At 40.4% G+C, this 11,461-nt stretch overlaps 1 long non-coding RNA gene across 1 annotated transcript; it reads left to right on the forward strand.

Moving 5' to 3' along the window:
- The first annotated feature begins 2,502 nt into the window (after positions 1-2,502).
- Positions 2,503-10,328, forward strand: LOC134809556 (uncharacterized). Its single transcript, XR_010155570.1, has 4 exons — positions 2,503-2,581; positions 3,243-3,312; positions 9,845-9,928; positions 10,046-10,328. It is a non-coding gene; the product is annotated as an uncharacterized LOC134809556 (long non-coding RNA).
- Positions 10,329-11,461: the final 1,133 nt, after the last annotated feature.

Raw genomic sequence — 11,461 nt, forward strand, 5'->3', positions numbered from 1 at the left:
TCTAACCCCCTAATTCCTGGGAAAGTCTGAGGCCTGGTCCCCCCAGTGCTTTCCCTGGCTGGCCTCTCCACATTTTCATTTGATGGTGGAGTGAGATCAGGAAAAATAGGACAGAAGCTTTGCCTTGGGGGAGAAGAGAGTTAAGTGTGGAAAGGGGTGAGTTATAGGAGGTTAAGCAGTCCAAGATTTCTCTCTCTGTGTAGGAGGCCATTTCCTGATGTGAGGGGTCTGAACCCAATTATAATGGGACAGGGTTGGGCATTGACTTCCCATCTCTTCTCTCTGTTTTTCTCCCACTATCTGTAGCCCAAAACTCTTATGGAGGACTTTGATCTTTAGTATAGGCTATTGGTCAGGGCCATAGGAACTAACCCCGCTCCTCACTCCACCAGGATCTACCACATCCCCTACACACAAACACATGCTGTGGGGAGGGAGTTTTCCCCTGGGTCAAGTTGAGGATCCTTAGATCACCTTGTGCTCCTGTGGACTGGTGTGTGCGTGTGTGTGTGTGTGTGTGTGTGTGTGTGTGTGTGTGTGTTGGGAAACTTAGCTTTCAGAGAATGTCTATGGGCTCTCATTTTCTCTCCCACACAAAAATACTCAGGACTTCTCCAAGTCCCTGAGGAGCCTGACCACTGAAGCTGATCATGAGATGACTGTATGCTGACACACCCCCTTCAGGGGCCTGCCCTTGACTTAGGGCTGCACTGTATCCTCAGCAACGGCCTTGCAGGAGCCCCTTTTGGACTGCTTTCCCTATTCAGCCCAGAGTTGGGGCGGTGGGAGAAGAGGGGTTGGAGTGAATCCATCTCTATTCAAATTCCAGCTGGGATTACTCTAGGAGTCTTCCTGGCTTGTTTTGGGCCCAAACTTAGCTACATTGTTTATTGGCTCCCAAAGTCGGGATTGAAGAGTGAAAAGATGCAGGCAATGAATCCTTCTGCACACTCCTCCCCAACCTCTCCAGCGCTTTTCTACTTAGGAGGCCAGTGGAAGGGAGGAGAGGCCATGCCCTAGCCCACAGGGGACAAGGTTCATTGTTCTTCCAGGCTTGGTTCACTCTGCTTTTGATTCAGAAGCTCTTTCTCTACCCAGCAAGACTATACTTTCTTGCCTTCTTTCTATTCTTTCTTTTTCTGCATATAAACGGTATGTTGTGATATATTCTCGGTGCTTGTGCCCACCTTGGAACTCTGTTCTTGCTCTTCATTCCGCATGTGATACTCTGGTCCAAGATCTTGGCCAGGTGCCTTCTTTCTGCTCAAATATCGTCTCAGAGGTGCTTCCCTTGAAAACTCGGTGCTGTTTCCATAGTTACTCTATTTGATCACTCTAAGTTTGGTTGTCTTCATAGCACTTGTCACCCTCTGGAACTATTCTATTTATTTATTTACTTGTTTAATGCTTGGCTCTTTTCCCCTCCTAATGTAAACTCCATGATTGCCAACACCTGTTTACTTACTACAGTTCCCCCTCCCCCAACATTCCTGACACTAGTAAGAACTCAATAAACACTTGTTGACGGAATGAATGTTTGTTTGTTGTTTTTTATAGGAATATTTTTTCAAAAGTTCAGATATTTTTAAGAAGTCAAAGGTGTCTGTTGTTTTTAGCAACAAGGAACTGTTGGCGACCGTGTAGGATACTCTCTGTGTGAAGTAAATGGGAGGCGAGGAACAGGAATTTGCAATTATAGATGCAATTTTCTCCACTAGGCTTGACCATGAAGGAAGGCAGAGGAGTAGGGCAAGGGCTGGAGTGTTGCACTTACTGAGGAGGCACCTGAGCATGTGAAAGTGCTGCGGGGAGGGCGGTGGCAGAGTGGGTGTGTGAAGAAGGAGGAGTGGATCACTGATGGAGCCAGCAGCTGAGGAGTTGAGGGGGCCAAATCAGGCTCAGATGAGAGGATCAGGCATGGAGCAGGGGTGCCTTTTTACTGGAAAAGAGGGAAGGAGAAAAGGAGAGTGTAGATTCTGGTGGATTTGCAGACTTAGTAGCAGGACCTTGAGGCATTTTCTGCCTGTGGTTTTGATTTCCTCTGTAAAGTAGGAGATGAGGCGGCCTGTTCACAATGTGGGTGATGGTGTTGGGGTCAGAGGCATGAGGATGGGAGAGAGAGTTATAAAGAAATAATTTCAACTCACATCTTTGAAATGACCTATATAATTCTTTCTCCAGATGAATTTATATTTTTATTCCTTTATTTAAAATTCAAGATAACATTTTGCCACTACATTTTTGCCTACAACTTCATATTTAGATCTAAATCCCAGATCTAAACTTGAGGCTCATATGGTTTCAGGTGGAAGGAATAAGAGTTGGAGAAAGAAATGCAGAGTCTAATTTTCCCAGCAAATAAAGATTCATGAGGAAATTTTGATGAAGGGAAGCTGTAAAAATTCCAACAGATTACAGGGAGATGGACCTGTACTCTGAGACAGTAATTTGCTCCCTGTCCATCTAGGCTGCTGTGCTTACACCAGAGAACGTGGAAACTCAGGGCTGGAGGGGACCTGGGAGGGCTTCCTGCCTGACTCCATCACACATGTCTCTGTCCAGCTAATAACACCATTACCAGGTACTTAGTATCTCTGCTTGAATAAAAGGAAGTGTCCTTAGTGGGCAAAGATGATACTGTTGACCCAAGGGTCAGGTGTGCAGTTGTTACTTGGAGAGAATTTGCATACTCACTCTTTCTATTGTAGTAGAGGTATACACTTGCAGGGATGGTTGGGTAAAGGGAGTGATAAAATAACTTCTTCTTGTTGAGCATCAACTATGCATTCACCTTACATCACAGGATGCTTTGTGTTTGTAAATAGGAAATGAGAGAGGTTGTCATGACCCCCAAGGCCACTGAAACCATGACCTTTACCTTACTACCATGATGTGGCAGCCTAGAATTTTCTAAACAGAGATTGGTTTAGAGTACCCTGGGGTACTTGGAGATCCCACTGTATGAGATAAGAGGAAGGTAGAGCCAGCAGGACTCCAGGCCACACCTTCACATCAACAAAAGTAGTGTTTAGTGTCTATGTTGACTTCTGACTTCATATAGATAAAGGATTCCACTGGAACAAAAAGAGTCTGACTACATTTTCACGAATGCAACAAATATTGATAGAATCCTTATGTTAGTGGTTTTCTAAATGGTTTACTGAATTAAAGAGTGTACTATTTGATATCATAGGTTTGAGTTTAATTGACTGGTATTTCAGTGACTACTCATTTCCTCTTAGGCAACAGTTTACTACCATCAAGTTCAGTGCTTTGACTTTGATCAACTGACTGGGTTTATCCAAAGTACAGGTGAGCAGAAGAACACAGATGAGGAAACAGTCCTGATAATTATTCCTATATTTTTAGTTTTAAACAAATTTATGTAAAAGTATTATATTTTACATGGCACTAAAATCAATTTCTGTTGCATAAGGTACATTAACATATAAACGACATTGGTAAACATAAAATAGGTTTGAGGAGAGGGGAGAAAACAGGAAGCTACAGCTTAAGTAGTGGCCTTACTTCATAGCAAATCAGTTATCTATCATAATTTGATCATTTGGCTCAAAAAGATCTCTTAATAAAATTAAGTTCTAAAAAAGTATTAAATCTAATTACCAACATTCATATTGGATTTCGAAGCATATGCACTCTCTTAAGAGTCAATTCACAACTTCAGGCTGGGGATCTGTGGGACCCAGTAGTGGTATCTGGAGAGGCTGGTGGGCTCCTCCCTAGACCCCAAAAGGTGCAAGGATTTTGTAGAGGGAAAGGCAAATAATGCCAAGTTACTGGGGTCTAGAAAGAAAGTTTTCTCTTGGATCAAGAGAGTGTGAGTTTCCTAAATTCCTTCAGCAGGGATGTTGGTCCTTTAGTTAGGAGGTTTAAAATCACCAGGAAGTAAGGGTGAGGAAGAAAGTCTGGGTCCATGTTTGAGAAGGTGACTGATGGTGGTGGAAGTCCTTCCTGTGATGAGTTAATGATGCGTATTTCTGATAAAGATGGGAAGTTATTTACATCGACATTAACCAAATCTACCCTTCATGCAGAAAGAAAGAGCTCTTGGGCCATTCTCTATTAATGAAACCATACCAGGTTCAATATTACAGTGTCTCTGAAATACACTGAAAATACTTCCCTGGCTCAGGTGGTGGCCCATGCTACCTCCAGGCAGTTCTACTTGATTAATAATGCAATGGAGATAATCTTATTGCATCCACCATCAAGGAGAGTTGGGCAGTCATTCAGAGAAAGTGGGACTCAATAGACATTCTATTTATTAATTCAATCATGTTTACATGCAGATCAAAGGGTAAAGTTTTTCTTTACACCTTATATATCCTTCTCTTCCAAGGTGGAAGTCCATTCACAACCAATTCACTGCTAGGCAGACCTCTTTCCTAACAAGAACAGATGGATGGCATAGTGGGGATTAGAACACCTCAGCACTCACAGGGGCATCCTATGGGAGCCAGGCTGGCTTCTAGGACCTCTTATGGATGGAAGTTATTTAGTGGATCTTCCTGGATTTGATTTTATTTCTTTGATCTCTTAAGTACATCAATCTTTGGGTTTGCTACCTGTAATTTTTGTCTTAGGAAGGCAGCATCTCTATTCTCTCCAGGAAGAAATCTTGATGCAGGAAGAAGAAAAAGCCTGGTATCCTGCCCTGTTTTTGTTCTCATGGAGATTCAACAGATTTTTACGTAATCTGTTTTTACTATAATTCACCCTGCATTTCTTGAATTCTTTGTGAACATCCCTTTCTCCTGTAGCTGACAGCTTCTGTTCTTTCTCTTGGGGCTTATGAGCTTTCTGAGTCAGATCCTTTAGCAAAGCCTTAGTTTTCTGCTCATGGAGATCATTAAGGATCTCTACTACCAGCTGCCAGATTTTGCATTTATTTTCAACTAGAGCTTTGGTGGCTGGCAGCAGTTAAAAAATCATTTTCCAAGTTTAAAATTTTTTTCTTCCAGCTGATGCCTTGCTGACACTTCATTATTTGGCTTAGACTATAAATGGCATCTTTTTTTTTTTTTTTTTCCAATTCTTGTTAATGTGGGTTTTGGCATTGTCTGATGACCCTAACTTTTCATCTTTTTACCATGGTAATCTGCCAGTTGACTCTTTATTTTCAAATCATCTAGTTCATTTCCTTTTCTATGAGTTTTCTCCTCTGACTCAAAGATCAAGTGCTTTCAGCTGTCTAGTATATTTATTCATTACTACAACTGCATTATTTTCCTAAACCGCAGCTTCTTTCTGAGACTTGAGATCTTATCTGATTTGCTCACTGCCTCAGTAGGTAGGGGGTGGGGCAGGAGCAGTTAGGGGCAGAAAGAGACCACAGCCTTCTATTTACTGCAGCCTCCCCATGCCCCTCCAAACAATCTGTACTGCCACCTCTTTCTCTTCTTCTAACTCCTATCTTCCATCTCTTTCTTCACCTCAATGCGTACATCTCTGATCATGACATCTGGTTTTTTTTTTTTTTACAACTTAAACCGAGAAGATCTTGGTTTATAGATTTGTAGCGGAGCTACTTAACAACCTTTCTATATTCTTATTGCTCTGGACTTTATACCCTCTTCACTGCTTTCTCTCTCCAGATCTTGTCCCTGGCTGCTAACTCTGATTTTTCCCAAACCAGCTCTGCTCTGACTTATGCAGTTTCCCACCATCAAGCCACCAGCAATGACCCCTGATAAGTGTGCTGACCCATAGCCAAGTGCATTCTGTCTCCAAGTCTCTCTAATTCCCAAATGGCCTGATGACACACAGTTACATTAGATTATGTTGGATAAGTTCTATCACTGCTGAATCTGCTTCCTTAACTTGTGTTCACCTACAATTTTAACTTACTATTGCTTGCATTGTTTTTAAGTCTTCAAAAGTCCTCAGTCTACTTGAACACAGCTTCTCTTGTGACACTTTTCCTCTTCTGGTCTAAGTTTCTTTTTGGTGAGCTCTTGGGGTCCTAATAAGAGAATTTCTGCAGTCCAGAGAAGGAGGAGGGAGCATCTGGTACCAAAGTACCAAATGTGTTCATGAGTGTGTGTATGTGTGTGTGTGTGTGAGAGAGAGAGAGACAGAGAGAGAGAGAGAGACAGAGAGAGAGAGAGAGAAGAGAAAGAGAGAGAGAGAGAGAGAGAGAGAGAAGAGAAAGAGAGAGAGAGAGACAGAGAGAAAGAGAGAAGAGAAAGAGAGGAGAGAGACAGAGGAAAAGAGATTGGTCTTCCCTTTTTACTTTTTGTAGCTTTCTTCTTTCTACCGCTTCTTGTGTTTTTGGAAAGGTGGGTTTCCTCCCTTCAATTCCGTATGTCTCCTTGCTCAAAAATCATGCTGACAGGAGGTCATGGCTCCTGATACAGTAAACCTCAGGATGGTCTTTGCCCATGCAAGAGGTTTGGCTGGCTATTCACGTTAATTTCTTCTCCCTTCTGACTTGTAAAACTCAAGTTGTCTGTGAAAATGAAAAAACTTTAGTGTACATATCTCACCCAACAAGGCTTTATAAAGCTGCTTCTTAAGGCAGCTCTATATTCTTTTTTTTTTTCTTTTTGACAGAGTCTTGCTCTGTTACTCAGGCTGGAGTGCAGTGGCACAATCTCGGCTCACTGCAACCTCTGCCTCCCAGGCTCAAGCAATTCTCATGCCTCAGCTCCCGAGGAGCTGGGATTATGGGTGTGTGCCACCACACCCAGCGAATTTTTTGTATTTTTAGTAGAGACAGGGATTCACCATGTTAGCCAGGTTCGCCTTGAACTCCTGGCCTCAAGTTAATCCTCCCGCCTCAGCCTCCCAAAGTGCTGGGATTATAGGTGTGAGCCACAATGCCTGGCCAGACAGCTGTATATTCTAAACATTAAAGCCACCATTAGGATAGAACTAATTTAGAACAATGTTATATAGTGACTTTCTCATACAGGGAATGCAACAGCCAGTTTTGTTATACCAGGACATTTTTTATACAGGGGAAAAATCAGGCTTGTGTGTGTATGTGAATATAGAATTTATTTTGTCTTAAAATCTGAGCCCCCTGTTTAAAGTTTTTTAAGGGACTAACCAACTTTTGCTCTTCACTCTTAATGCTTTTTCTTTTGGAGCCCCTTTCATGGAACCCTGCAGCACTAAACACTTTTATATTTGTAATATATTTAAAAGATAAAAATGAAAGTGTCTGCTCCTAAATTCATGGGCAAGTCTACTCATCACAAGTGTTGCTGGCCAACAGGGTTAATATTTGCTGACTGGGTAAAAAATGAAACAGTATTAAAGATAAAGTCATTTAGGGTTTTACTGAGTATGTAAAGACTCAAAAATGAAAATGTCCAACTAAAAAGCAGAGTGTCCGAACCATAACTTTTGATGCCAAAACTCATGCAACTACCTCAGAGGACAGGTGAGTACACCTAAGTGTATAATACCATCTTCTCCTCTTATGCTACTATTTCTTCCACCCACATGGGGCTTGATGCCAAGAATCACAGGTACATTGCGCATAACCTGTGTTGACAAGTGCTCATTTTAATTGGTTGATGGTCTTGTGGTGGTGAGTGGGTATGGGAGGAGGGTGGGTCTGGACTAAAGGTATGGAATCAGGCTAGCTCTCACATTCTCACCAGAAATAGGAGTTGACCACAGCAGCTATTGCTTCTCCATCACTGGGAGAGGTGGTATGTAAGGTGGTTCAGAGAAAGCAACCTGGAAACAGACATCCCTCTAGTGGAATTCCTGTTTGAAGGTTATTACTTGTGTGATCTTGGACAAGGGAATGAAGGTCTCTAAGCTTCATTTTACAAGTGAAGACAAATTAAAAACAAACACATTAAGCAATTAGCATAAAGCTTGCATGTAGATAGAGCTCATACAGTAAAACAAAAAAAGTTGCTTATTCACATGTTCATAGCACTATTCACTGTTTGCATTTGCTCTTATACTTATTTGTGTACTTGATTATTACTTGTCTCCACCACTAGAATGTAAACCTCATAAGAGCAAGAACCATGGCTTTACACCTTGATGTTGTCCCTCATTTCTCCCCCCAATTATTTGATATGGACAACTGTTGTTTTCTGGAATGTATGGAAACAGTCTTGAAACCATGGCCTTAAATCCCCCTCTGATCTACTTTTTAAGCCATCATGCTATTGATTTGGCAGAGTATGGACTTGGCTTACTTTCTACTCTGCTACAATAAACAGACTTTGCCTAGAAATGTCCCATTTTTGTAATTCATTTAAAAAAGATAATTATAATAGTAAGAAAAGTCATTATTATCAAAGTAAATATCTCATTCTCTTTCTTAAGATGTACACAGTATCAACTTTTACACAAAAGGTTCCATATACTGTAAGATTTGCAGTAAGTTGCCGACCCCTGTCCTAAAACTTTCAGGTTGGTTTTGCCCTCCAGCTCAATCAGTTATTCAATAATTTCATCTGTGATTTAGGCAAAAATATGACTTTCTTCCTAGTGGGAAATAAAGCACTTGAAGGGCTGCAGCCAGAGACGCTGTGCTAGCCTAGGACCAAGTGCAAACTAATGCCATCCATTTAGAGCAAAAGAAATAGGCAGAGTCCTTCCTCTGTGACCAGTGAATTTTGGATGCACTGCAGTCTTCTGCCTTCATTATTCAGAGTATCTAGAAGTAGATGACACAATGTCAGATCTTCCACAAGAACCCTTGCCACTATTCCACAGAGTAACTCTCATGATCAAGGTGCCTGGTCCTACTTAAGCTAACAAAAAATTGGCTTTCACAAAACAATCAACTAATCAAAAATCCTTGGATGTTACAAATCATTTTTCCTCTGCCCTGAGCAATATTTCTATGGGTATTTCTATATAGGCTTATCTACAGTTAATATTTATAAAGTAAGATTTCATTGGAGTATATTCGCCTCTCAGTATAATCTGATACATATCTTGATTTTTTTCTTTTATAATATTGCTCTTTTATTATTCTTGATCATTGACATTGCCATATAAATGGCAGAATCAACTTGTAAATTTCTACGAAAATGCCAGTTGGAATTTTTATCAGAATTGCATTGGATCTGGAGATCAATTTATGAAGAACTGACTTTTTAAACATAACAACTCTTCTGATCCATGACAAGGTTTATCTCCCCACTAATTTAATTCTTTCATAATTTCTTTTTTTTGTTTTTAAAAGAAATCATCTGATTTGTAAACATACACTCAATTTCTTGATATTTCTTCTTAACTTATGGCCTAAATCTTGATTATTTTGCTAAATTTTAATACCTTCCCATAAGAGCAAACTTAGTAAATTAATACACCTTCCAGTTGTTGGCATTTTGAGAGTATTGGCTCAAAGAAAGTGTCAGGAAAATGGGCAAGAACACTGCAATCTTGGAAAGGACATGGAGTTATGTAACAAAAACTGGGCTGAGACATGGTTTTATTTCTCACTAGCTGTGTGAGTTTGGGAAAGTCATTTAACCCATCTGTGCCTCAGTTTCTTAATTAATGACTGACTTGCCTCCCCCACAGCGCAATTGTACAAACCGAGGGAAATGAAAGTTTTAATTTATCCCTGCAGCATCCTGATGGCTAAGAAAAAAATTATAATCTAAAGGTTTAGCTCACCTAGATGGAAATATGTTTTCTGAGGGAATATCATAAAGAGAGGGAGGGGCTGGGATTGCCACCCTTCAGACACCTCTCACCCTCTTGGTCAAGGAGCAGTATCTATTTGTGAAGAAAGGAGGGAGGCCAATTGGGGATGCACAGATACAACCACTGGGGGAATAACTGTGGGTTGAACAGCTGCATATAGAATTGTAGTTTGACAGGTTTTCCTGCCCATTAGCACTTTGAAGATGTCATCCCATTGTCTTCTGACCTCTATAATTGCCACTGAGAGATCTGCTGTCAGTCTGCTTATCCTTCCACGGTAAGTAAATTGTGTTTTCTCCTTGTTGCTTTTAAGATTTTCCTCTTTGTCTTTGGTGTTCTGAAGTTTCACTATAATGTCACTAAGTACAGATTTATTTTTATTTGTTCTGTTCAGGACTCAAGTTTCTTCAATCTGAAGATACATGTCTTTCTCCAGGGACATGTGGAAAAAAAAAAGATGTTATACAACCATCAAAGTGGCAAAAATAAAAAAAATCAAGTATTGGCAAAGATGTGGGGAAAATTCTCATAAGCTACTGATGAGAATTTATAAATTATTATGACACCTTTGGGTTGCAATCTGGGGATACTGGCAAAGCAGAAAATTGTACAACCTGTGATCAAGCAATTATAATTTTAGGCACCCATCGTAGAGAAAACTTGAATTCATAGAAAAAGTAGGTACACGTAAATCTGTTCAAGGAATCATTGTTTGGCATTGAAAATAGGAGAGAGATCATGAGAAATTACCAAAATGTCCACCAATAGAATGAGTGAATCACCTGTGGTATATTTATAAATAAAAATCTTAAATAGAAGGTAAAACAAATCAGACATACACACATTAGATAGATAAATTTAGAGGACAAAATAAGGAACATAAAAAGCAAATAGTAGATGGCAAATGTAATATAATATACTATGCATAAATTTTAACAACACACAGTATTATATTGCATATTGCCCAATAAGCAGAAGCCATAAGGTCTCACACTTTTCTTATAATGCAATAGAATAAAAATGACAACAAAGTAAAAGGGTATCCCAAAAATAAAACTATCCTTTTGGGAAAAAAAAGATTTAAAATAATTCCTGGTTTGAAGAAATAACAAATTAAAAGCTATATATAAACGGTTAACAATATTAGGTGGACATATTTGTTTGAAGAGATAGGTGAAAGATAGTTGAAAAGCCTGGGGGTATATTCAAGGTTATATGTCTTAGAAAACAAAAATACTTGTTTGGGTTCAATTTTGGATCTGGGCTTGTTCTTGTGGCTTCTGATGATTTCTGACTTGGGGAAAAATGGGTAAGAGTTGAAATACGTCCTTCCACCCAAACCTTTGTTTAGTAATAGGTAGGAAAATGAAGAAGAAAATAGAATGTTGCAGAATGTGGAGGGATGTAAAATGGACAGTACTAGGGTAGAGGGAAAGTCAGATTAGAGGAAAGAAAGAGCATCAGGAACAGTCTTGTGCTAGGAGCTGGTGTGGCCAAGCACAGTCAGATGCCCAAAGATCCAACAAGGCCATGGCTCTGTGTCCTTGAGTGGGCACAACCATTCCTAGCCAAGTTTAAGAGGCAAGTGAAAATATGGGGGCAATGTCAGATGAAGTCTTGTTCAGGGTATGGGGCTAGGATGAGAGAGAATGCCACAGAGTATGGAGGAAGAGTGATAGATCCAGATGAGATACAGCTCAGAGTGCCACGCCCCCAGAAAGAGGAATCAGGCAAGTACTGTCCCAAGGCAGCTGGAGGGTGAGGGCTGAGTGCCCTGGCTTCCTCACTTGGGGAGACCATGGGTCTCTGT

Source organism: Pan troglodytes, chromosome 2 (assembly GCF_028858775.2).
Source record: "Pan troglodytes isolate AG18354 chromosome 2, NHGRI_mPanTro3-v2.0_pri, whole genome shotgun sequence".
NCBI lineage: Eukaryota > Metazoa > Chordata > Mammalia > Primates > Hominidae > Pan > Pan troglodytes.